The sequence below is a fragment of the Lissotriton vulgaris genome, chromosome 1_1 (assembly GCF_964263255.1).
Source record: "Lissotriton vulgaris chromosome 1_1, aLisVul1.2, whole genome shotgun sequence".
In the NCBI taxonomy this organism is placed as follows: Eukaryota; Metazoa; Chordata; class Amphibia; order Caudata; family Salamandridae; genus Lissotriton; species Lissotriton vulgaris.
Genome location: NC_141685.1, coordinates 248747902 through 248772571, shown reverse-complemented (window position 1 = coordinate 248772571; position 24670 = coordinate 248747902). Strand labels below are relative to the sequence as shown.

The 24670-nt window shown below is 50.4% G+C and overlaps 1 non-coding gene across 1 annotated transcript; it reads right to left on the bottom strand.

The window, feature by feature from the left end:
* Positions 1-22313: 22313 nt before the first annotated feature.
* TRNAF-GAA (transfer RNA phenylalanine (anticodon GAA)) lies at positions 22314-22386 on the bottom strand. The gene has a single exon. It is a non-coding gene; the product is annotated as a tRNA-Phe (tRNA).
* Between the last annotated feature and the right edge of the window lie 2284 nt (positions 22387-24670).

Here is a 24670-nt window from a genome sequence, read left to right as displayed (position 1 = left end):
TTGTCCTTACTCCTTAATGGGAATAGAAGGTCTCAATAGAGGTTGTGTGTTTTGCAATGGATAAAAAATGAGAATGAATTCTCGATATTAATAGGAACACACATTATCTTATGGCAATGACATTTGTACATGTGTTTCTAGCCCTCTCAAAAGTGCTATGTATCTCCTACAATTTTGTTTCTGCCCAGTGCTACACCAAGGGGGGTTGATGGTTTTGACTGAAGAGAAATACGTTTCAGATTTCCTTCTGTCAAAAATGGGGGTGGTAGCTAGCGTTCAAATGGGGGTGGTAGCTAGCGTTCCGCTAGCTCTCCTATGAATTAGAAATAGGTAATGCCATGAATTAGAAATAGGTAATATGTATATCGCTCTCTCCTCTTCTCCAGTTTTCATTAGCCTGTTCTGTTTTTGCTCTAAAAGGGGAATTTGATGTGGGTAGCTTTGTTTTACAAGTGTTGTGTTTTAAAGTCGTGTGGACACACTGCTAGTTCTTTATTAGCTAGTCTGTGAAAATAAACTGATAGTCTTTATTAGAGAAGACGCCCCAGACTAATGTTTCCTTATTTGACCTTTGAAGGGAACAATAGTTCTGTACTTTTTTTCTTTTATTTTGTCATCAGCAGTGCATTGCAGGCGCGCGTGTTATAGTTAGCTGAACTAACTATAACGGGGGGAATTTCAATAGCTTTGTATGAGTGAAATATTCTTTAGCTAGGATAGCTACTCCTCTTGTCCTATTATCCTGATTTGTATGAGCAAGAACATCATACCCCATCTGTTCCAGCATGAATTTATCCTTCCCCATAATATGATTGGAGACACACCACGTCCAGCCTTAACGTCCTTAGCATAGCTGCAGCAGTCTGCCTTTTCCCTCCGTTATTCAGTCCACATATGTTCAAAGAGGCCACCCTTAACGCCATGTGTATTTACAAGTATTTTCCATACTGCCTGTCAGCTTGGAATTCTCTTCTCTCATTATGTGTACCAAAGTCCCATAGTACATGAGCATGGTCACGAGTAAAAAAAAAAGTGAATATTAGAAGTGTTTGATGTTTTGCACAACAGTGAGGGTTCACAAAGTAGACGCTGTGTGCATGCTATAGGAATATCGTCTCAAGAAAATGTTTTGCGGGAATACAACATGTCTGTGTTGTCTTATTTTTTCTCTTCTCTTAGAATAAATGCATACGTCCGACCACAGGTAAAAAAAAAAATTGAAAAGTCAAACATGTACTATATTACATATTGTTAGCACAAATTTATTGACAGGCCTGGGATGTTTTTTTCATTCAAATTCACACCGCCCAGCAAATGTTTGTGGCGCTTTGAGATAAGAAATTGTTTTGACCCTTTGTATGCTTTGACTAAAGATATTCGGGCCGATATTGGCACTATGTTGCTTGCCCTCTGTACCTCATTGTTTTTTGTTGCTCACGTTTTTTTTTTTGTTTGCACCACTGTCCAGCATTGTTTCTTGCATGCCCTCGTCCAGTGTTGTTGCTTTGACCCCTCCCAGACCCCCATCCTGCTCTTCCTTGTTGATTTGAACACTCCCAGACTCCCATCCTGCTCCTCCTTGTTGCTTTGACCCACTCCCAGACTCCCATCCTGCTCCTCCTTGTTGATTTGACTCCCTCCCAGACTCCCATCCTGCTCCTTCTTGTTGATTTGACCCCTCCCAGACTCCTATCCTGCTCTTCCTTGTTGCTTTGACCACTCCCAGACTCCCATCCTGCTCTTCCTTGTTGCTTTGATCACTCCCAGATTCCCATCCTGCTCTTCCTTGTTGATTTGAGCACTCCCAGACTCCCATCCTGCTCCTCCTTGTGGCTTTGACTCCCTCCCAGACTCCCATCCTGCTCCTCCTTGTGGCTTTCACCACTCCCAGACTCCCATCCTGCTCCTCCTTGTTGCTTTGACCACTCCCAGACCCCCATCTTGCTCCTCCTTGTGGCTTTGACTCCCTCCCAGACTCCCATCCTGCTCCTCCTTGTTGCTTTGACCCCCTCCCAGACTCACATCCTGCTCCTCCTTGTGGCTTTCACCACTCCCAGACTCCCATCCTGCTCCTCCTTGTGGCTTTCACCACTCCCAGACTCCCATCCTGCTCCTCCTTGTTGCTTTGACCCCCCTCCCAGGCTCCCATCCTGCTCCTCCTTGTTGCTTTGACCACTCCCAGACTGCCATCCTGCTCCTCCTTGTTGCTTTGACCACTCCCAGACTCCCATCCTGCTTCTCCTTGTTGCTTTGACCACTCCCAGACTCCCATCCTGCTCCTCCTTGTTGCTTTGACTCCCTGCCAGACTCCCATCCTGCTCTTCCTTGTTGCTTTGACCCCCTCCCAGACTCCCATCCTGCTCCTCCGTGTGGCTTTCACCACTCCCAGACTCCCATCCTGCTCCTCCTTATTAGCTAGTCTGTGAAAATAAACTGATATTCTTTATTAGAGAAGACGCCCCAGACTAATGTTTCCTTATTTGACCTTTGAAGGGAACAATAGTTCTGTACTTTTTTTCTTTTATTTTGTCATCAGCAGTGCATTGCAGGCGCGCGTGTTATAGTTAGCTGAACTAACTATAACGGGGGGAATTTCAATAGCTTTGTATGAGTGAAATATTCTTTAGCTAGGATAGCTACTCCTCTTGTCCTATTATCCTGATTTGTATGAGCAAGAACATCATACCCCATCTGTTCCAGCATGAATTTATCCTTCCCCATAATATGATTGGAGACACACCACGTCCAGCCTTAACGTCCTTAGCATAGCTGCAGCAGTCTGCCTTTTCCCTCCGTTATTCAGTCCACATATGTTCAAAGAGGCCACCCTTAACGCCATGTGTATTTACAAGTATTTTCCATACTGCCTGTCAGCTTGGAATTCTCTTCTCTCATTATGTGTACCAAAGTCCCATAGTACATGAGCATGGTCACGAGTAAAAAAAAAAGTGAATATTAGAAGTGTTTGATGTTTTGCACAACAGTAAGGGTTCACAAAGTAGACGCTGTGTGCATGCTATAGGAATAGCGTCTCAAGAAAATGTTTTGCGGGAATACAACATGTCTGTGTTGTCTTATTTTTTCTCTTCTCTTAGAATAAATGCATACGTCCGACCACAGGTAAAAAAAAAAATTGAAAAGTCAAACATGTACTATATTACATATTGTTAGCACAAATTTATTGACAGGCCTGGGATGTTTTTTTCATTCAAATTCACACCGCCCAGCAAATGTTTGTGGCGCTTTGAGATAAGAAATTGTTTTGACCCTTTGTATGCTTTGACTAAAGATATTCGTTCTACTCACCAATAGGTAGCAGACACCCTGAAGCCGTTGCTGGAGGGGCCTGAACATTTCATCGACCAGCGGAAATACTGTTTGGAGCTCAGACGATTGGAACAACGACGGGTGTTGCTGATGAAGAACACGAGCAATTGCCTAGCCGATCTCTTGATCCAACGCCACACTGAGGGGAGGGGAGCGAAAGGTCACGTGCAGAGCCAAGTGCACCACAGAAGACAAAAAGAAAAGAGGAAGATTTACAAGCTCCGATACTCCCGTTGATACTAGTGGTCAGGCGTTGAAGGGTCCAGTTCATGTTGCAGATACACCCGTTTTGTTCACTGACCCTGAAGTGCGAGGGAGCACTCGCTATAGTCTGCGGCCCCGAAAAAGGTAAAGGTGTACGGGACTGAACACTGGAAGAAGGGCTTAGTGGAGATTCTGTTACATATGAAGATTTAGTGATAGGGATGGACTTGTAAGAGCCCTGGTGTTTAGCCGAAGATTCTGTTCTATGAGACTATAGAGTGGTGTGGGGGGCCCAGACTAAGTGCTCCTCTGTTACAATTGCTGTGTGTCAAGCGACGTGGGATTAAGGTATGGACGGTAAAAGCCTGCCTGTGAGGCTTTGAAGGACACAGGGAGAAGATCCCTTTTAAGGGTTGAAGAACCCCTCTGGCCGGTTAAGGACTGTCTGGGACTATTTTTTAGTGTATATTTTCATTTTTATATTTTTTTGCATTTTTATATGCATCCTTTGGCCGTTTCATCCCCGACAAGGAGCAGCCTTTTGCGGCCCCTCGTAGACATTAGCCTGTTTCCCCCCTGGTTGACCCTTGCCCGAAATGGAATAAGAGTGTTTGTCATGATAGTGCTTATTGCCTTTCTTGTGACACTGGGTACATTGTTTGTTTCCTTTTTTCTGGATAAGGCTTATCCGGTACATGCGTTTGCACCCACACCTTCTGCTATTCTTGAACACAATATGATGTAGTGGACAGAATTCAGAGAGAAGTTCTACTGTGGATTACGGTGAACAAATTCTTAGAAGTTACAAAGAATATGTTTTTATTAAGATTTTGCATCACGCCCATGTTATTCATCACATTAAGGGTTGTTGGGTTTGTGGGTTTTTGCCTTCTGCTGCTTACAAAAAGGATAGATTTTTAGCGCTTCCCTTGACACCTGTGAATAGTTGTGTGGGATGGTATACTCTAAGAGGTCTTGTTAAATATTTTCAACAGCCAGATTTTCTGACTCCTCGACTGCAAGACAGGGGATAGACAATGACAATGCGAGTTCGCCCTATGCCCCCTCTTCTCTTGGACGGCTATATACTGACGGACGCTTTGATAAAAAAAAATTATAGAGACATGTGAAAGGGAAGTGGGACGGTTTTAACTTCAAATGATACTGACAAAGACAGAGAAAGTTTCCTACAGTTAAATACCTCCCTGTCCTACAGACACCCACCGAAAGGGAATGGTAGTGTTAAATTTTTAGTATAATTGGCCGTAGTGGGTCCTATAGAGGTTGGCAATAGTTCTTGTAATATAACAGCATCAATACGTTTACCCCTTAGACCCTCTTTGGTTACTTTCCCCAGCATCTATTTTGTGTGCGGGGACAATGGGTACTTATGGTTGCCTGAAGGTTGGGGTGGGATTTGCTACCTAGCTTTTATGATTCCACCTGTGTATGTTGCACTTTCTGACTCAAGACTCATCGTAGGTTTTTGAGTTCACCAGAGCAGCGTAAAAGGAGGGAACTCCAGGTCGGTGACGTAGACTAGGCAGATACTTCCCTGTAACAATGGACGGACTTTTCTAAGGGTCTCTTGCCTTTTTGCCATTCGACGACTGTCCAGGCAGTGTAGAAAATACATAGATTAACGACAGAATTCCGTCAGGATAACGGGACATGGTCCTTACAAGGGTGGCTCTGGGGTGTTTTCTCCTTTTGGGGTTGGTAAATATTAGTGGGTTTAGTTGGTGTGGTGACTGTATTTCTGACTTGTTGCCTTTGTGTATACTGCCTTTCCCCATGTTGCTCAATGTGTGCTACGAACATATGACATTCTAGAAAGGTGTCTGGTCAATATATTGCCTCCATTGTTACCGAACTTCCTGATACACATTGGATGATGTTTATTGAAGATGATATTTTTTGAATAAATATGATGCCCTGCCCTTAGAATGGTTGTGAAGGCGCTACCTTTTGGTAAATAAATTTATGGCTGCAGTTAGCCAATGATGCTAAAAGGAGGGTCTGATAGAATTCACTTTTCAATGCCCCACCCATCTCTATTTTCATATGTAAGTTAGCATCATGTGACTAACTGCTGAAGTATGTGTGATGATATTAGTTTCCTTAGCTTAGCTCGTGTGCCTCCATTTTGTATATCTCCCTCAGCCTGCGAGTCGCACTCGCTCATCTGCCCCTCCTGTAGGAATAGAGAATTTCACTAAGACAGCAGTTTCTGTTTCTCAGCTAACTGTGGCCGAAACGAACAAGTCTCTTTATCAGTGATGTTCTCATGCCCCAGAGAGGCTGAAGCCTGGCTCCACGGCCTTGAGTAAAGATAGCGATGTATCCTCTGCAGGTGCAGATGCCTGCTGCATGATGCCATTGTTCCTCTCTCTGGTGTTCAGTAATTTTCCAGAAGGGGCGTGTTTTACTTCACTGTACCATGTTATAATGTATTGCTGTGATGCTGAGAGTCAGTCCTCTCATCTGACTCTTAGGAGTGAGATCAGACAGGGCCCTCTCATATGGGAGTTTGTGGCCTAATAAATGTATAGTTTGTTCTTCTCCACTGTCCGGCTGACTTCTTACAGAGTTACTATAGGTGAGTGCGGTAAGTCACTCAGGTGGATTTGAGCCACGCTTATCAAACGGAGGTTGGCCAGCACTCTTCTGCCATTGGTTAGTTCCAGTGTTAGTCACACTGTATGTCGGTCCATGACAGCATACCGCGTCTGGCTGTTTATCAGCTCACTGAGCCATTGGCTCCATAACCTTTGAGTGACGCTTTTTGCCTGATCACATGTGCACATCTGTCTGACAATGAGTGCCCTTCTGTGCCAGGGCTGGGAGCCAGTTCTACAGGCTTTCATTTTGTTACAGTTTCCAAGTCTTCTTTAATTTTGTTTCTTCTCTTTTGTATTTTGTTCTGTAAAACATTCTGCAGCTCCCAGGTCGCTCGCTTACGCCTCGGTTCATTTGTAATGCACCGCATCCTGTGCTGCCATTGCTCCTAAACCGTACAGCTATCTTGGAATGGTATTGTCCCTAATGTGCCGTTACTTTACCATCCCAAAATGGCCACCAATGCTTCTAAACATGTCGTTCATGATGGAAATTTAAATAGCGGTACCCTATGTACAATGCTATTGCAATATGGCAACCCGCTGCTAAGTTTAATTATTATTATTATTTTTTCTACTTTTATTCTTGTGATTTGGATGTATGTCGTTACAACGCGATGTTTTACATCGCAGTACTTTACGACGCATGTTTTACAACGCAAGTCGTTACCACGACTTGCGTTGTTGGAGGCTGGATAGTAAATAGTTTAATTTACTATTCCAACTCCAGTCCCCGTGAATAGTAGGTAAGGAGTTGGATAGTAAATTAAACTATTTACTATCCTGGAGTGCCCCCCTGCGCAATTCGTTGTTACAACTTGCGTTGTAAAAGTTGCATCGTAAGGAAACTGCGGTGTAACATCCGCGTTGTAAACGATGTTCCCCTTTGATTTATATTGCTTACATAGGCGCTGCAAGTAGTGGAAGGTGCTGCAGCCCCCCAAAATAGCCATGTCTGAATTCAGAACTTGAGTGAGCAATAAAGATGCCTTAAAAGTTGTGTTTTTTGTCACATTTGCTGTTCATTTAAGACAGGGGTATATTTTCTGACTAACTGTAGCTTATTCTTTTAATTTAGAGATCATGGTTACTTTTCTTTCTCTTGATGCCAATTGAGAGGATTTGGTCTAGTGAACTATGTGATAGTCTTGCAAGCACACAGAGAGTCTGATTTTTTCTAACACAAAATAAAATTCAAACAGTTATTAATGAACTGTACAAACATTTAACAATTCATCACCAGTTAGGAAACAAAAAATAAAGACAATTTTTACGTAATTCCAAAGTGTGATGAAAAGAAAAATTAAATACAATAAAGACTGTTTACTTGGTGATGCGCAAATGAAAAATATCCACTGAAACCTCACACATTCTCTATGGTTTCTGCCACATATTCCCAAGCAACACCCATGGTTTTTGACACTGCCCCAGATTTACACAGTGGCGGCTCCTCGTCGGCTATGGCGGTGGAGCGTCGCCCCACTGCTTTTAAGCAGTGAGAAACAGAAAATGACAATAAATTATTGTCATTTTATGTTTCAGGTCCTGCTGCTTTGCGGCAGCCGGGTGGGCGGTGCTGCTCTGATCTCCAAGCAGGGCAGGGGAGGAATGGTTTTCCCACTCCTAAGTGCGCAATGGCTGTTTGGTCGGTCCTCTCAGGCAGCCCAAACCAGTCAGGCGCACTTTACTGTTCTCTATGCAGGCTGCATTACAGCATTGTGATTGGCTTAGGGGAGGGAGCCTGCTGCTCCTGTTGGAGAATCGAGAGCAGGAGGAGAGAAGATGCGGTTCCCGGCCTTGAGGTATGTTTACATTTTTTTTTATTTCTGATCCCTCCTACTCCCCCCGTGCGATTGCCACCCCACCCACCACCCGCGTCCACGTCACCACCCGCGAGCCTTGCCGCAGTGACAGGAATTACAACATAGCATAAATCTGGGGCAGCGCCAAAACTAACGCCTTCCCAAAGCAGGCATAGCGTGGAAGAAATAAAAAGGAGAAAATGCAATGCCTTACTCTGCGTGAAAGGAGCGTTCCACGGGTGCTGCAGTGTGCGTGTTCCCAAGCAACACCAATGGTTTTTGAAATGGCCCCAGATTTACACAGTGGCGGCTCCTCGTCTGCTAAGGCAGAGGAGCGTCGGCCCGCTGCTTTGAAGCAGTGAGGAACATAAAATTACAATAACTTAAAGTTATTGTCATTTTATGTTTCAGGTCCTGCTGCTTTGCGGCAGCCGGGTGCGTGGGGCTGCTCTGCTCTCTGAGCAGGGCAGGGGAGGAGTGATTTGCCCACTCCTAAGTGCGCAATGACTGTTTGCGCAATGGTCGGTCCTCTCAGGCAGCCCAAACCAGTCATGCGCACTTCACTGTTCTCCATGCAGGCTGCATTACAGCCTGCATGGAGAACATGCCCACCCCTCCACTCGGCACTCCGACCAGTCAGAACATTGTGATTGGCTTAAGGGAGGGAGTCTGGCTGCTTGCTTTCAGTTCCTGTCGGAGACAGGAGAACAACAACGGGAGGACAGAAGATGCAGACCCGGCCTCGAGATAAGTTTTTAAAGTTTTTTATTTCCGATACCCCCTACTCATCCCCCCGTGACTGGCAACCCAGCATTCCCCGCATCCACGTCGCCACCCGCAAGCCCTGCCAGACGCGACTGGATTTACAGCATAGCCTAAATCTGTGGCAGCACCAAAACTAACGCCTTCCCAAAGCAGACAAAAGCATGGGAAAAAGAAAAAGGAAAAAATGAGAAGAAATGTTTACATTTCTCCTCATTTATTCCTTTTTCCACAGCACACATAGAACGAGGAATACGTCTCCTTAGCTTGTTTTTGTGCAAATAAACAATCATGCCAACGGCACAGACACTCTTGCACCGTGGAATAATGGGGCATGCGTTGGCTCTAGGCTGCAGTTTGTGTGCCTGTGCACTGGCAGACAGGACAGGAATGTGCCGTAGCTTGTAGAAACGGCGTCTTCCTTCTCTTTTCTTTTCACGCAGCGCAACGCACCTAGAAGGGTTGCGGCGCTGCCCTACTCCAAAATATTGTAAATAGGCTACTCATTTTGGACTTGCATTGCTCTGGCACCAAGTTGCGTGGTGCAAAGAGTGACGCAACTCCGCTCGTAAATAGGTCCCTTTATTCCTAGGAGTGAGGATATCAGGCGCAGTCCGTGCAGGTAACAGCGGTGGGGCCGAGTAAGCGGGGATTTCGAAGGACGATGCAGAGGAAAAATTAAATAATTAATAAATTTTCCCTTCATAGTCCGTTGAAACCTCCCCCCAACCCGGCCACACCGCCTCACCGCTGTTCCATGTTGTGGACGTCACAATATGTGGGGTCCAAGATCATTGAGCGTGATTGGCCCAGGGTGTGAGGCTCACACACAATCAATGGGATTCACTCTGAGGCACTGAGGGATCAGCTCACTGTGTGTGATTGTGCCTGCAGTGTGTGAGTCACTGTGGGATAGGGCTGCTGTGCACATGGTGTGAGACTCACAAACAATAGAAGGATTGTACCGGAAGGATGTATCATTGCAAGACACGTATAAATAATAACAAGCATTAGAAATGCAATAGGTCTCGCATTAGAAAAGTTGGAGCTATTGGTCTTGTAAAAGTAATAACTTTTTAAGTTATGTTTAGGTTTTTAAAATAGCTAAATTATTAATTTTGTTATTGTAAATACCAATAGTAATAAAATTTGCAAATGTGACACCTACAGCATTAGTAAAGCAATATGTTTATTATTTCCCTGACTTACATGTATTGATATTACAAATCTCAATGGCTTATAAATTTGATAATTAATTAATAAGTACATAATATTTGTTGTAATTTATAATGGCCAGGATTTAAGGGCGCACCAGGAGAGAGGGGGTGGAGGGGGAGAGGATCGGCTGAAAGCACTAGTGCTTACTGAAACAAGCACTGTAAAAACAAACAAGCATTGCTCATTTTTACGCTATAGTCCGGAAGCAACATGGGAGGTTTGGAGGGCGGGACCGGCCGGTATGTGAAAGGCCGCTATTGTTAATGTGGCACATATTGAGGAGAACAATTATGTAAGAATTTGTATCCTTGAGTGTTTGTGCTGCGCGCCAATGTTACACGAGGTCGGGCAGAGCAGGGAATGGCTGCGGGAGGAGGAATGATCTCGAGAGGTGGTGGGGGCAGGGTGAAGTGTTAAGGGGTAGGGAGAGATGGCACAGGCTGGGCAGGCTGAAGCACTCCCGGGGGCAGGGACGGAGGGAGAGACGTGGACTGAACTGAAGCTCGAGCGGAAGCAATTCACTTTGTCTTCCTTCCTGGATACAGGGTCCAATACCGCAGCGTCTGCTCAGCCTCTCATCCTTCTGAGGTCGACACCTTATTGGATATTCTCATTCATTCCCTTATCATTCACGAGTACATTACTCATGTCATAAAGAACTTAACACGCACAGGTGATAAACGCATGCGTTCACGCATCTGAGTAGGGTTCGGAAAGCTGCAGAATTGCGTTTACATTCCATATTATTTTTAGCATAAGGAACCCAGCACATCCTGCAAAACTGGAATGACGAGTGTCCCTTCTAACGCCACTTATGTGTCCCATCATCTCCCATTTTTTATGGGAATCTTCGCTATACAGTTATTTGCGAATTGTGTTTTTATTTCGGTTTGTGTACAACGGTACCATTTTGTGGCTGGAACGAAGCCATTCGCAGTCTGGTTAACTGTTTTTACATACTGGGCGGTGTACGAGAAAGAAACAGCCATTTTTAAAGCGCCTCCGACAGCAAAACAGTCAGAATCGCGACGTCCAAACAAAGTAAGTCACAAGTGAACCCGGGTGCGTTAGACTGGCCCAACCAGCAAGTTTTGCTGAGTGAAGTGTGACCGATTACAGGGAGTACCGACAGGCGGCCTAGCATTAATCACTCCTCAAATGACTAACGATAGTCAGCCCAAGTCAGCTGCATCAGATGTCGGGAGCGAGCTTATTTGGCCGAGGATCACACATGCCCGCTTGTGTGTGACAAGGAAGCGCCAGAGTGACTCAGATGGGAGGCTGGTGACAGACCCCTGACTCATCGCCGCCTGGGGAGAAAGAAGAAGGGTGCGTGGTGGTGATGGGGGGGGCCTTCTGGACTCCGTTTAAGGCACAGTTTGCACATGGAGAACTGAAGCAACAGGGAGAGAGGCGTGGAACCTGGAAAACCAGACCCCTCCCCCCTTTGGAGTGCCACCCGCCTGGAGCAGGTATTACTGGAAAAAAGCTGCTGCTAGAAAAGGCAAACGTCAGTACAACATTTATTAAGATCGTCAGCTCCATTTCAAGCCACCAAACACCTTCTCCGCATAAGATCGACATAAACAAGACGGAGGGCATTGCTGTGGGGCGGGGGGGAGGAGAAATGTGACACGGCCGCAGCAGGGGGTGGAGCGGGGAGAGCGGCGATGAGGGAGAGACACGGCCTGGCAGCGGTGAATAGTGTGAAGCAGCAGGGGCCTTTGAAGTGAAGCTAAGCTTCACTTCAAAGGTGTGGGAGGAGTGCAGCTGAGGGGAAGCTTGTGGGGCGGAGCGGCAAGAGCTGCTGGGGAACAGATGGCTGGCGATTTGATGCTGTGCACGCGCATTTTAGGTCAATGCGCTTGCGCATTGACCTAAAAGCGCACGGGCACAGCATCAAATCGCCAGCTATGTAAACCTCTGTTTAAGCCCCTATAGTCTTGCTCTGCTCAATGCGCATGCGCATTGAGAGGCGAGACCTAAAAAGAGGGCCACACTCTGGTCCTCCATGATGATTTCTGTTGCCTAGAATCCAGACCAAAGTCTCTGTGTTCTGTTCTGAGGATATGGTAAACAGGTGCCCAGGGTACTAGAGAGAGCTCAGTAAAGACCAGCATACATCCATACTGTTATCACAGTTCAGTAGAGAGGGGGTACATGTTGCTGAATATATATTGCACAGGGGGACAATGTATATCACCCAAGGCTACCAAACCTCAAAACCCTGTTCCTGGAAGCTACTGATCATTCATTTTTTTTCACTGTCAAGAGGATATATGGGTGCCAGAGTCATCTGTTAAATTGTTTGATCAGTTTAGATCGTGAACTGGGATTATGGGTTAGGGGTGTACTTCAAATAATATTTCCAGTACCATAATAGCTTCAAAGATGACTCCTACGGTTTCAGAACCAGTGTGACCAACATCAGCGTGCAGGACACCAGCCTATGTATTGTCTAGAGGGGAGAGTGAAAATCTCAGTGCCTGTTTGGGGCAGAAAAATTGGTCCGAAATTGTGGCAGATAAAGGTTCCTACATGAAAAACACATGGCAATCAACATGGAGTGTCTTGGGTCCCACTTACAGATAACATCAAATTTTAACAGTATGTCAACAGCACACAACAGTAAATGATTGTCTTCTCTGCTTCTGACGTCCAGTGCTTCAAACACTGCTTGCACCTCATTCAGATCTGGATGTCTAGCACTGATCTGAAGCTTGAATTCCAACATTTCACCAAGAACAACTAGTCCAAACCAGGCTAAACAACATAGACTTAGATGGATTCAAACCCCAACTTTCACCTAATCCCAAATGTCTCAGATTTAGCTCCGACATTGATCTCACCCTCAAGGAACATATCACCAAGAAAACTGATATAGCCTGGTACCAGCTGTCTCCACTAAAGAAGGTAAAACGGTTCCTCCCAGAAAGACATCAGAACTGTTATTCAAGCATGCATTCTTTTGCATCTGGATGGTGGAAATGCTTTGCTCCACAGCCTTACAGAGTTCGCATTAACCACCCTTAAAGGCAACCTAAGATCTAATCAAGCATCTTCAGAAATATGACAACTTGAACCCCACATGGAGGGAACTTCACTGGCTGCACTTGCCAACCTGTGCGATTCTTAAAACTAGCTGCACCATGTACAAAACCATCATGACTGGCACCTCCTCCTATCTGGCTGACAATCTTGCCATGTCTGGTGGCTCTCTGCATTTCCCCAGCCATAACACCATCAAACTGGAGAAGAGAATGTCTGGAAGGAGGACAAAAGCAACCAGTCTTCCCCCTCTATGCACCCATGATCTCGAGCAACATCCTCAGATCCTCAAGGCTGCCCCAACCCTTCTCCAATTTAGCTGAAGGCACACCTCTTTTAAGCACAGGATATCATGATGTAGCACCAATCCACTTTCAGTTTTAGAACCAGTTACCCCACCAGTCGCACACTGACTGTCTTTGCCTAGGGCCTTGTACAGCACTCCACTACATTTTGACAAGATTTCCATGACACGTATGCCACATACATACCCACACACATACATAGAGTCCAAGAGAGTGGTGCACCTTTTATTGCCATTCGGAAACTTGTATCCCTACACTACAGGATGCGTGACCTGATTTGGTGCTTGTGCATTGAATATGTGTTGCATGCTTTGGGACGCACTTAGTGAGGGTGGCCCTATTTCAGCATTGTGCGCATAGTTTGCCAAGGACCTCCTTTAGTGTTTTATGCATTTAGGTTTGAGGCTTTATTGGAGATGTTGCTTGCATTATGTGTGAAAAATATATTGGTGTGTTTATGCACCAGGCCTGCGGGTGTTGTTTTGGGGGCTTGGGCTATATGTTCGCATGTGGGTTGGACTCTGATTTGTGAGCAGGTGGTGTGATTTGCCATGCTGGTGGTTTGTGTCTTCAAGGCAGTGTGTTTTATCGGTGCTGTTGTGGTAGAAAGGGAGAAGGACTCGATTTTTTTGTATGTAGAGTGTGGATGGTAAGTCGTATTTTTTTATGTATGTATGTGGAACGAAGGAAAAGGTTAACCTGTTTTCTCAAGGGTGTGTAGGGTGGTGTTATTGTTGTAGTTTGTGGTCTACTCGCCAAAATTATCAGCATGGAATTGCTGTGTAATGTCCAATTAGGACACGGGGCGAAAGACAGACTGCGTGGCTGGGATAAAAGAGGATGGGGGAGGGCTGAGAGGAGTAGGGGGTGCCTGAGATTAAAGCGCTCTGTCTCAGAAAGAGATCGAGGTGCTCTGTGGACGAGTTGAAGGGGGTTCAATGGGGTGGGGGCCGAGAGTGCAGATAGAGAGTCTGCTGTGGGACGCGTAAGGGTGGGAGTACGCATCAAAGGAAGGAGAGGGTAATCCCACAGGGGGCTAGAGTGTTCCTGTTGGACAGGCCACGTGAAGGGCTTGCTCCCTCCCCGCACGACCGGGCCCGAGCCTGGCTCCTCAGGTGTGACACGCAACAACCACCCGTTTCCCGTCTCATATGGGACCCCTGCCCCTGGACAACTCCACATCATGGACCCGAATCACTACCGGCCCCCTCGCCCAGCTTGGGTGCCATCTTGGACACAGCACCACGAGGCCGCGTGGCCTCCGATCGACCTTAACCCTGGGCCTGGCCCGGCCCCGACATCCCGGCACCACCATCCACCCAGGAGGTGAGCGGACTACTTGGCAGGTCAATGGGAGAAAGAGGTGTCGATGGCTCTCCCCCGCCAGGTGCCGATCGCCCCCGGCTCCCCCGGGCACTGGCTCCACCCCCCTGCTGGGTGTCTGGACTCCCTCATCCCGGACCTCCCGACCTCCAAGTGCGAGGGTCCGGACATCAAAGGGGACCAGACCTATAACTGGGGCAGCTCCAGAGCAGGAAGGCAGTTGTATCCTGGAGTCGAGAGACGCAGTGAAGAACTCATCCTTGACGGACTACTGGCGCTGCCGTAGTCCTGCCTTGCGAACTATCGTCCTGCCTGCTGGCGCTGCCGCAACCTTCTGAAACCTTCATCATCGTCTGGACCTGCTGGCGTGGCCGCGGACCGTTTGTAACCACCACCTTCATCGGGACCTGCTGGCTCCGCCGCGGACCGTCGCTACCTTCAACCATCCCGGGACCTGCTGGCTCCGCCGCGGCCCGATCATCTAGAACGCCGAGCTCGAGGATTGTGAGCTATTTCATCTACCAGATTGGTAACAAGACTGTCCCGCTACCCCTTTCCCAATCAAGAGACTAGAACCGAGGGGACCCCTGAGTCCAGACCTCCTTGTACCATTTCACCGTACTTAAAGAATTGCTTATAAAGAACGTTAAACCTTATCCTTGTGTGGTGTACAACTGTGGGGGGGAAGTTACTCGTCTGTACGAACGCTGGAGACGGCTCTCCCCGGAGACCTCTCCCCTTATTCTCGGCCGACCCTCCCGGTCCGTCTAACATTGGTGGCAGCGGCGGGATCCGAATCAACGCGTAATCGTACAGAGAGTAGCTCACCCCACGACGAAACCACAATGACAACCAAAGAGAGCGGATCCACCGAGAAATTCCAGATGGAGAAATTGGAAGAATACAGCCATCGTGAGTTGAAACAATTCTGCATTGAACTAGGTATCGCTACCACCGGTCTGAGTACTAAGGACGATTTCAAGCACTCCATTGAGTCATGGGCGGAAACCGGGGCCGTCAGACCCCCGGACCAAAATGTCGCAGCAGCAGAGAAAAACACCACGGCTCCCGAGGAGCGAAGAACGGGTCTTTCGCAAAACGAAATCCAAGAACGAGAGAGAAACAGACTACATGAACTAGAAATGGCCCGGCTCAAAATGGATGGCGAACTCAAATTAGCCGAACAAAAACTGAACCTAGAACATCTACGGCTCCGAGAAGAAAGGGAAGAAAAACAGAGACAAAGAGAGCTCGAAGAGAAGAGACTGGCGTATGAACACGAGCGCAAACTAGCAGAGATAGAATTACGTAAGCAGAACAAAGAATTAGGGGTGCCCGAGCAACCGCGCACCCCGGGAGCAACAGAAAAGAAAGTACACATCCCCAAGGATGTCGTTCGAGAATATTTCCGAGATGACGACATACAGCAGTGGTTCAAGGCCTACGAGATCGCTATGACCTCCCACCGGATCAATCGAAGCGACTGGGGAGCCGGTCTATGGGGGAGGTTCGTCAATGAGGGCCGCGATGCCCTGTTACAGCTCCCAGACCATCTGATGACCTCCTATGACCACATGAAAGCTACCCTCCTCACCCGCTATGGGCTCACACCCGAAATGTACCGCCAGAGGTTCCGAGACTGCACCCGGATCCCGGGTACAACTTGGGTGGAGTACGTGAACTATTTCAGCCGAGCCTTCGAGGGTTGGATCAAGGGGAGCAATGTAACGACCTACGAGCAACTCTTCAATCTCATGGTATGGGAGCATCTATCTAACAACTGCTTCGTCGAGCTCAGGCAGCACCTCCTCGACAGTAAATTGACTGATCCACGACAGCTCGCCGCCGAGGCTGACCGGTGGGAAATCACCCGTGTGGGCCGAAATGGGTCACAGGAACAGAACCGGAACCACCCAGGTCAGCACCGTCCCCGAGGAGGAGGAGGGGGCCAGGGACGAGGAAGAGACAACGCCCCGGCCGCTTCCGCTGCCAACACACCACCCCCGGCCAACCGGGGCAACACCCCGGCGCGCCCAGGGTACAGAGCCAATGTCACGTGTCACCGATGCCAGCGAGTCGGCCACTACGCAAATGACCCGAATTGTCCACAGAGCCAGACTCCGAGACCCCGCCAGATGGCTGCCGCCGCCCTGGGGGAAGAACAAATCTCCGAAGAACACGAGGAACGTGAGCAAGAACACCAAGAATGGGAACCAGCCGCCATGGTTCTAGCGTGCCTAGGGGGAAAAGACATGGTCCCGCGGGCCCCCCTACCCGCCAACACCCGGAAGTACAGTCAGTGGGTGAACATTAATGGACGCAGGGCCGAAGCCCTACGTGGCACCGGGGCCAGTGTGACAGCCGTCCGCTGTCACCTGGTGACCCCAGAACAGATCCTGCCGAACGTTCTCTGCCCTGTCCGTTCAGCCGACAATTCAGAGAGTCTATGTCGGATGGCCTGCGTCCCCTTCGAGTGGGGAGGAGTCTCCGGCATGTTGAAGGTGACGGTCCGAGATGATGCCCCCGTAGACTGTCTCCTGGGAAATGATCTGGAGAGTTCCCCATGGGCCGCTGTAGAGAGAAGACAGCACCTGGGGATGTTGGGCCTCCCGGACTGGGCGTGCGTAACCACCCGGTCCATGGCCGCCCGTGCCATCCCCCGACCCGAAGAACCTGAATGGCCGGCACCTCCTCCCCCGGTCGCTCCAGTAGAAGACACCGACCGTGCCGACCCCCCAGAGCAAACCCCCGAAGGGCTCGCCCAGCTCCAGGACCTTCCCGACCTGGCTCAGTGGCGTCAGGAAGGGGGGCCCACCCAAGAACAGTTTCGTCAAGAGCAGAAGACCTGTCCCTCCCTCGAGGGACTCCGCCAGCAAGCCCCCGCCCAGAGCGCAGGGGATACCTCCGGAACCCATTGGGTCTATTGGGACAATGACCTGTTGTACAGCGAACAGAGAATCGCGGAGTTAGGGGCCAGTCGAGTGCTAGTGGTGCCCCTCCGCTTTAGAGACTTTTTGCTAAACCTGGCCCACGATGTCCCCCTGGCTGGTCACCTGGGTCAGGACAAAACCTACAGTCACCTGGTGACCCACTTTTTCTGGCCCAAGATGAGGAACGACGTACTCCAGCACTGCCGGTCTTGCCCCACGTGCCAGGCCAGCGGGAAGAGCGGCCGCAAGCTTAAAGCACCTCTGCAACCTTTCCCAGTGGTCACCACCCCGTTCGAGAGGGTGGGAATAGACATTGTGGGGCCCCTGGACCCCCGTACAGCACAAGGACATCGGTTCATCCTGGTACTGGTGGACCACGCCACCCGCTACCCCGAGGCTGTTCCCCTGCGAACTGTGACAGCCCCGGTGGTTGGCCGGGCCTTGATGGGGATCTTCTCCCGGGTGGACTTCCCCCGAGAAGTCGTCAGCGACAGAGGCACAAACTTTATTTCAAAATACATGAAATCCCTCTGGCAACAGTGTGGGGTCACCTACCGATTCACGACCCCCTATCACCCTCAAGGAAATGGACTAGTTGAGCGGTTCAACCGCACGCTCAAAGGGATGAGTGGGGGGTTGGAAGAGCCCCTCCGTCGCCAGTGGGATGTGCTACTGCCGTGCCTCCTCTTTGCCTATCGAGAAGTCCCTCGGCTTCAGCCCGTTCGAACTCTTATATGGACACCCGGTGCGAGGGCCGCTCAGCCTAGTCAAAGAAGGTTGGGAAATGCCCCCTCTGAAGAACCCTCCAGATGTCTTCAAGTATCTCCTGACCCTACGCAACCAGACCAGACGGTTCAGAGAAATGGCTAAAGCAAACTTGGAGGCCAGTCAGGAAGACATGAAAAGGTGGTACGATCAAAATGCCTCCTCCATCGAATTTGAACCCGGCCAACAGGTATGGGTGATGTCTCCCACCGAACCATGCGCCCTGCAAGACAAATGGACAGGGCCCTTCAAAGCGGTCGAGCGCAAGAGCCCTGTCACCTATCTCATCGATATGGAATCTTCACGGAACCCCCTCCGGGTCCTCCACGCCAATAGACTAAAGCCCCACTTTGTGCGCTCGGAGCTCAGCCTCCTGATGGCAACAGACAGCGGAGCCGAAGAGGATTCCGAGCCACTCCCTGATCTCCTACGGACTCGAGAGAAGGACGGCTCCGTGGACGGGGTCCGACTCTCGGAGGCCCTCACCCTGGAACAGCGTCAAGGCTGCCGAGACCTCCTACTGCAGTTCGCCGCTCTGTTCTCCCTCACCCCAGGGGTCACCCCCTGGTGCTCACACGATGTAGACACTGGAGACAGTCCCCCTATCCGACATCGGGCCTACCGCATACCAGATCGGGTACGGGCCTGCATCCAAGAGGAGGTGTCCAAGATGCTCACGCTCGGGGTCATCGAGCCCTCAGACAGCCCCTGGGCCAGCCCAGTGGTACTGGTCCCCAAAGCGGCCGCCCCCGGCACCACTCCTGAGCTCCGGTTCTGCGTCGACTACCGGGGCCTGAATGCGGTCACCAGAACCGACGCCCATCCCATTCCCCGAACAGATGAACTAATCGACCGCATGGGAGCTGCCCGCTACCTCAGCATCTTCGACCTGACAGCGGGCTACTGGCAGATCGGTCTCACACCCCGGGCCCAAGAACGATCTGCCTTCTCCACCCCTGATGGCCACTACCACTTCAAGGTCATGCCATTCGGCATGAAGAATGCTCCAGCAACATTCCAGCGGCTAGTAAATCAGGTCCTGGCGGGACTCGAAGAATTCAGCGCCGCCTATCTGGACGATATCGCTGTGTACAGCCGCCACTGGTCCGACCACCTTAACCACCTCCGAGAGGTTCTGCAGGCCCTCCAACGAGCCGGCCTCACGATCAAGGCCAGCAAATGTCAAATTGGCCAGGGGTCCGTGACCTACCTCGGGCATCAGGTGGGAAGCGGTCTGGTGGCCCCGCTGCAACTCAAAATCGCTGCCATCCAGTCGTGGCAGCCCCCCATCACCCAGACCGAGGTCCGCGCCTTCTTGAGACTCACAGGCTACTACCGGCGGTTCGTGAGGGACTATGGCAGCATGGTGGGGCCCCTCACGGAACTCACATCCAAAAACCAACCAAAGAAGGTCAACTGGACCCCAGACTGTCAAGCGGCCTTCGAGAAGCTGAAGGCCGCCATGTGCTCCGCCCCTGTGCTCCAGGCCCCCGACTACAGTCGGGAATTTATCGTCCAAACGGACGCCTCCGACCATGGCATTGGGGCAGTCCTGTCCCAGCTGAACCCCGAAGGACTTGACCAACCAGTGGCCTTCATCAGCAGACGTCTCCTGGCCCGAGAGCATCGCTGGAGCACCATCGAGAGGGAGGCCTTCGCAGTGGTGTGGGCCCTCAAAAAGCTCCGGCCTTATCTCTTCGGTACCCACTTCCGGGTACAGACCGATCATCGGCCCCTGCAATGGCTAATGCAGATGCGGGGGGAAAACCCAAAACTATTGCGTTGGTCCATCTCCCTGCAGGGGATGGACTTCACCGTGGAACATCGGCCCGGACAGGATCACGCCAACGCAGATGGCCTGTCCCGCTTTTTCCGCCTTGACGAGGAGAGTCCCCAAGAGGATGGGTGACTCTCCCCGCCTTCAGCTGGGGGGGACGCATGTTGGACAGGCCACGTGAAGGGCTTGCTCCCTCCCCGCACGACCGGGCCCGAGCCCGGCTCCTCAGGTGTGACACGCAACAACCACCCGTTTCCCGTCTCATATGGGACCCCTGCCCCTGGACATCTCCACATCATTGACCCGAATCACTACCGGCCCCCTCGCCCAGCTTGGGTGCCATCTTGGACACAGCACCACGAGGCCGCGTGGCCTCCGATCGACCCTAACCCTGGGCCTGGCCCGGCCCCGACATCCCGGCACCACCATCCACCCAGGAGGTGAGCGGACTACTTTGCAGGTCAATGGGAGAAAGAGGTGTCGATGGCTCTCCCCCGCCAGGTGCCGATCGCCCCCGGCTCCCCCGGGCACTGGCTCCACCCCCCTGCTGGGTGTCTGGACTCCCTCATCCCGGACCTCCCGACCTCCAAGTGCGAGGGTCCGGACATCAAAGGGGACCAGACCTATAACTGGGGCAGCTCCAGAGCAGGAAGGCAGTTGTATCCTGGAGTCGAGAGACGCAGTGAAGAACTCATCCTTGACGGACTACTGGCGCTGCCGTAGTCCTGCCTTGCGAACTATCATCCTGCCTGCTGGCGCTGCCGCAACCTTCTGAAACCTTCATCATCGTCGGGACCTGCTGGCGTGGCCGCGGACCGTTTGTAACCACCACCTTCATCGGGACCTGCTGGCTCCGCCGCGGACCGTCGCTACCTTCAACCATCCCGGGACCTGCTGGCTTCGCCGCGGCCCGATCATCTAGAACGCCGAGCTCGAGGATTGTGAGCTATTTCATCTACCAGATTGGTAACAAGACTGTCCCGCTACCCCTTTCCCAATCAAGAGACTAGAACCGAGGGGACCCCTGAGTCCAGACCTCCTTGTACCATTTCACCGTACTTAAAGAATTGCTTATAAAGAACGTTAAACCTTATCCTTGTGTGGTGTACATCTGTGGGGGGGAAGTTACTCGTCTGTACGAACGCTGGAGACGGCTCTCCCCGGAGACCTCTCCCCTTATTCTCGGCCGACCCTCCCGGTCCGTCTAACAGTTCCCTAAGGAGGGAAGGAATGGACACTCGGTGAGTGAGTGAGTGATAGTGCACAGGGAAGGGAAGGGATGGGATTCGGGGAGTGAGTGCACGGAATGCTTTGGTAAAGGAATCCGGCGGTAATCCCCGAGGGTGCCCCAAACCGGTGAAGCGATGGGTGTTTGTTCTCTGAACGAGGTAGGGAAGACCAGGGTCACTTTTGTGGGAGCTAGTGAGTATATTTTCCGAGAGAAGGGTTGGGCGCTCGGTGGGTTGGTAGTGTACAGAGGGTGGTGTTTTGGTAAGGCACGGAGAGGACGATACATGAGGGAGAGAGAGAGGCCTGTGGCTGAGGGATACGCATGAGGATGCGCTTGCCCACTGAAGTAGATGCCTCTTGTCGAGGGAGGTGTAACTTAAGCCGTCGGAAGGCTTAATGACAGACAGGGATTCTTGGGCGCTTGGTAAGCTTTAATTCTGTTAAGACCACAGTGGTTTGAAGTCTGCGGGATGTGTCTGCTGTCTGCAGCAGCTAACCATCCTTCCGACGGGGAGGGAGGGAGCAGCCAAACGAAGAACAAGTTCTTGGCAGAAATGCATGAGGCAAAGCGGCCGGGAAAGGATCCATTTGATGTGGCCGTGAAAGCAATTAGGGGGAGGAGAATTGAGGCCAGCGCGCACTGCGCACGCTGGGGAAGCCTGTGGGAGGGAGGCTCCCTGACTAATAAGTGACGGCGGGGGGCGGGGCAGCTGAAGCCTTTGATGTGGCAAATGCTGCTGGCAGGGGGAAGCCTGTGGGGAAATGCAAGATCGTGCACGAGGCGTGCACTTCCCAAAATCCTCTGGGGAGAGCCCTTGGCCTTAAGAAATGGGTTGACTGCATTAGGGCTCTTTTCCTATTCCTACGGAATAGGAAAGGACGAGCCCTAAAAATGAGGAGGAGGGAAGGACAGAAGAATAAAAAGGTTGATGTTGTTAATTAAACGTTTTCTTTCTCAAGTTTCTAAACGTGTAATGGTTGATGTTTCAGTCACAAAAGTCATCTGCCGAAACCCGGGATCGAACCAGGGACCTTTAGATCTTCAGTCTAACGCTCTCCCAACTGAGCTATTTCGGCCGCTCTAGTTACCTTTTTTTTTTTTCTGCTCCATTCAAGATAAGTTTATTGCTAACACTCCTAACACTCCTGAGGCGGAAGCCGGGAGATAGAGTCTGTATTTGTATTCACTCTACAATTTTTTTAAATCGCCGTATTTTAATCCCCCTCACTTCATTTATCTCTGAGCACTTGAACGATCTCCTCTTGGGATTCCTGCCGTCCTCCCTGGGCCGATTCACGGGCCCAGCAGGAGCACACTCACCTCCTCCCCAGGCGCAATCAGCGGCCGCCATCTTGGGTGAGGGCTAGGACAGCGCGCTAGTGCTTCGGCTGATTTGGGGCCAGAGAACTATAAAATGGACCCCACTTCCCGTCCGCGCAGCGGGCGCGCCGATGGCGCGCCGGAGGTGCGCCAGAGGCAAGCCCGTCTAGGCCCGTCCGGGCCCTGCCGGGCTCAGGGCAAAAACCTATGCCCGTTCCAACTGACAGCCCCATTTCTTACTCCCGAAGTGAGCTCCTCTCCTTGAGACCACGTAAGCATAGACACTGTCATTATGTGCTCAAGTATGAGCACACGTACACGCACTGCGATCTCTGTAGTTCAGACCCTTCTGGATCGTGGCATCACTACCCAGCCACCACTGACCTACGCATGGCCTTACTGAACTGCAGGTCCCTCCCGAAACATTCTCTCAAGCTTAACTTCCTGCTACAGGATCATAACCTGGACATTCTGTTTCTTACAGAAACGTGGCTATCCGCCAACTCTGAGGCCGATATTGTCCGCACTCTTCCCCCAGGATACCTTATCCACTCGCAGCCCAGACCCTCGGGTAAAGGAGGCGGACTGGCCATTCTGTACAAAAACCACTTAACTGGCAGGATAAAGGACGGCGGAATTTCGGATTCCGAAAACTGCAACTTCCAATTCCAGCTCTCCCCCACCACATCCTTCACAGGCCTCCTTGTATAGCGCGCCCCAGGGAACGCTGGTCATTTTCCCAGCTCTCTGCTAGAGATGGTTACCGTCATAGCATCTTCCGCCCCCAACTTCACCATTTTAGGTGACTTGAATTTCCATTTTGACGAACCCTTAGACAAAGTAGCCACTGACCTGCTCCTCGATCTCTCTTACTATGAGATCCATCTCTTAAACACAAGAGCCACACACTATAAAGGTCACCTCCTAGACCCGATATTCTCCAATATCAGATTACTTCAAAGCAGCCCCCGTCTCCCCTCCCCTGGACAGACCACTTCCTCCTGACCTTCACTTGGCAGATCGACCTTAAAACGGTACAATTGCTCAACACCTCCACTCACGATAGAATGTGCTCGAAACTCTCAGTGAAGAAGTGGATCAACACCCTAGAACCCTCCCCCCCGCCCCCCACCTCGGACCCCGTCGTAGCCGACACCAACTTCAAAAATTGGCTCTCTAATTCATTGGACTTAGTCCTACCAAAAAAAAACCTGTGGAAAAAGCAGATTAGAACGGGCTCTGCCCCCTGGTTCACTCCTGAGCTCAGAATCCTAAGGCAAGGCTGTAAAAGGCTTGAGCATATCTGGAGAAGAAACTGGGATACCGCTAACAAAGACATCTAGCGCGACTCGATCAGAGCATACAAAGTCGCCCTTAGAAATTTCAAAACCACATTTTATGATAACAGAATCAAAAATGCCTCTAACTCCACGAGAGAAACCTACAAAATTGTGAAAGAACTTCTGAAGATCCCTGATCCCCCGTTACCTCAAGACCCCTCAGGGTCCAAATGCAACAATCTAGCCACCTACTTCGACCAGAAAATAAAAAATATTATATCCTCCCTACCCCAAACGGAAAGTCCTTCATGGAACGAGAATGAGAATGAGAATCTGCCCCTGGATACGGGCCTTCAGCTGAACGCCTTCAATCTAATCTCCGAGGAGGTCTTCCTCAAAACCCTAACCAGTATCAAAAGCGGCTCCCCCAGCGACCCAGCCCCGATGCGCTTCTTGAAACAGATAGCTGCCTCCATTTCCACCCCGGCTTCTGAGCTCATCAACCTTTCCCTTCACAGGGCATTGTGTCCCCCAGTTGGAAAGGGGCCATTGTCAAGGCCCTGCTGAAGAAACCCCATCTCGACCCTCTAGAGCTTGCCAACTTTAGACCCATATCCCTTCTCCCCGGTCTCAGCAAGATCACAGAAAAAGTGGTGAACCACCCACTTTCCCACTTCCTGAAGTCCAATGATCGGTTGCATAATTCCCAAACCGGACTCCGCCCAGGCCAGGGCACTGACACCGCCCTCCCCTCTGTCAT